The sequence below is a fragment of the Empidonax traillii genome, unplaced genomic scaffold (genome assembly GCF_003031625.1).
Source record: "Empidonax traillii isolate 1590-97213 ecotype Southwest subspecies unplaced genomic scaffold, ASM303162v1 scaffold2240:size50041, whole genome shotgun sequence".
NCBI classification, from domain to species: Eukaryota; Metazoa; Chordata; class Aves; order Passeriformes; family Tyrannidae; genus Empidonax; species Empidonax traillii.
In genome coordinates this window covers 12,522-15,589 of record NW_020957433.1, presented here as the reverse complement: position 1 = coordinate 15,589, position 3,068 = coordinate 12,522, and positions in this window count along the sequence as shown.

The window sequence follows — 3,068 nt, the reverse complement described above, 5'->3', positions numbered from 1 at the left end:
ATACACACATGAGATGTCAAAATTCAAAAGCCCAGGACGAGCCTCCCACAGCCAGCAAGATCTTCTCATTAGAGTTCAAGGTTTTCCTTTTGACCCAGGACATGCAAATTACACAAAAAATGAAAGTGTTTATTCACATGCCAGCAAATGCCTCAAAGGTGATGGTGGCCACAGATGAGGCATTCTATAAAGTGACACTGAATTGTTCTGGAGAGTGACAAGCTTCCATCCTGGGAGCTGGGAGCAGTGCTGTGCTGGACAAGAGGGCTGTTGCACCAATGCCAAGCTCAGGTCAGCAGCTGCTTATCCTTGAGTGTCCCGTCTGGAAAGAGGAGCTTTATAGAGCTGCTGGTGGGGGGGATTGTGGTGCCGCTCCCCTTGAGAGCAGGGCAGGTGCAGGGATGTAAATGTGCTGGATATCCCCTTACCTGGTGTCAGTGCCACTCTGCAGTATTTGAATGTTGGTTCAGGAGGGCTGTGTTGAGTGACACAAAGAGTGGAGAGGTTTTTGTGCAGAGGTCAGTGTTGTGATTCCGTGACTGACCATTGTTTGATCCCTGTGAGGATTCAGGATCTGTGTTCTTCTGTCTCTTGGCCACCAGTGATGTTTTAATGAGCAGGGTGTGCTCTTAAAAAGTATATTGAAGCTTTTAAGGTTACGAGAAATGCATTTGTGGGTCTAAGCATAAGGTAAAAGGTCGCCCTGAGCCCCCTGAGCTGGGGAAATCAAGAAACATTTGAGGTTTCCTGCCACCCAGAGCACAACCTGCAGCTCTCACTGTAGCTGCACACTGAGCTGTCTGCACTGAATGTATTCCTCAACTATTTCATGTTTAGCTGACCTGCTACAGTGGGGTGACCCTGGGCACACACTCAGCTGCTCCGAATTGTCACAAAGATGCAGTGGCAAATAAGATAGAAAAGCTCATGAGTTGAGATAAATACAGAGACATCACTCACCAGTTACTGTCACAAACACAACAGACTCAAGGAGGGAAAAATTAATTGAATTTATTGCCATTTCAAAATTGAGTAGGGTGATGAAGAACAAAAACTAAACTAGAACCCCTTGCTCCACCCCCATTCATCCCAGGCTCAACTTCACTACTTCATTCCCAGAGTCTCTACCTCCTCCCCTACAGCAATGCAGGGGAACAGAAAATGGGCTTTGCAGTCACATCATAATGAGCTGTCTCTCCTCCTTCCTCTTCACATTCTTCTGTTCCAGCATGGGTCTGTCCCATGCGCTGCAGTCCTTCTGCCTGCACCCGACTATGCCATGGGATCATCCTGTGGGCTGAAGGTGGATCTCAGCTCCCCCATGGACTTCCGTGCATTGCAGAGGCACAGCTGCCTCACCCTGATCCCCTCCAGGGGCTGCAGGGGAATGTCTGCTCTGGCACCTGGAGCAACCCCTCCCTTTCCTTCACTGTCCCTGATGCTGCAGGACTGTTTCTCACAATTGCCAGGCCAAGGTTTTGCACTTTTTAATCTATCTTTTCACAGAGGAGCCACAACCATCACTGATGAGCTGAGCTGTGTCCTGCAGCAGGTCCTTTGGTTTGCCTAGAAGTGGCTTTCCCTGGCACAGGGCAGCCTTGTCCTTGCCTCACTGAGACCCTCACCAGGCCCCAGCTGCCAGCACATGGCCCAAGCACCTTGTACATCTGCCTGTGGGTCACTGTGAGATGACAGCAGGACTTTATTCCATGCTGGGTTTTGGACAGATCCCACTTTCCCAGGTGTTTTACTAAGGCAGACTCCACTGGGAAGAGCCGATCTCACCTGCAAGTTGGATGCAGAGCAGGAGAGCAATCACACAGAGTGGGGCAATCCTGTTCTTGCAGGAAGTGGGACAGAGAGGACACTCAGGGCTGGTGTGGGAAGTGGGCTCTGCACCCACCTGTGCACCCAACGGCCATTTCTGCATCGCTGTTTGTGTGTCAGTGACCACCCCTGGAGAGTGACAGGGATCAGCATGTTCACACATCAACCACTTATCACCCACTGCCAGACTGTGATACAGCTCTTCATCTTACACGAGAACAGGGTCACAGCAGCAAGAAATGTCAACTAAAACAGAGAAACCTATTGTTTAGTTCAGTCATTTCAATCAGCAACTGCCAAAGCATTAGTGGCAGGTTTGCAGTGTCATTATTGCCCTTTTGCATCCAGGCCTTGCACCAGGTCAAAATGAAGTAGTTATTGACAATAATTCAGCTCGAAAATTATCTAAACTAAACTATATGAACAATGAATCATTTAACTCAAAGTATTTTATTTCAAAGAATTTGAATGCAGTGTCCTTAACATAGATGGGGAAGAGGGAAGTGTGGGAAGAAAATAGTGAATGTCTGAGCAATTTATATTGTGTGTAGTGCTTTTATGGACTTTTATAAACCTTTGCATATTTTTATAAGTACTATAAGTTATAAGTCCCAAGATGGCTGTGGGTGTCTCCTCAAGAACAAAGAAAAACGTGGTCCAAGAAGAATGTGGAGCCCGTTAAAGTAAACTATTACTTGGTTATCTGTTAATGTCCAATTATAAAGGAATTTGTAATGGATGTTTTCAGCTAGATGGTAGCCGGTGTCCAATTGTATGCTTCTTGTCACGGGACCTTGTGTAGAGATGTTATAAAAACCCTGGACCATCGCAATAAAGCGGACATATTTGTGATCTTATAGATCTGTGTGTATGTTCCGGTGCCTCTCCGTCAAAAAGTGGCGTCCGAAAGCAAGGACTGCTGCCCTCCTGGAACCTGGCCAGGAAGGTCTTAAAAGCAAATTTTGCTGCCTCTCTGCAGTTTTAGGCTAGAGAGGTGTTAAAAGTGGCTTGTGGAATTCGGGACTTCGAGTTCGCTGTTCGATCAGGACGTAGAAGCGAGCTGGACGAAGGAGAGAGAAGCTGGCTGGAATTCCGGTGACGTTACCCCAGCGTCTGGAATTGGAAAATCCGCGGTAAGCAGTGATTTGGAAGTCGTGCCCTGGGCCAGGCACGCAGCCAGAAAGGGGAAACAGAATGGGGAACGCCCTCTCAAAGGAGGAGGAGGCGGTGGAAAAGTTTCT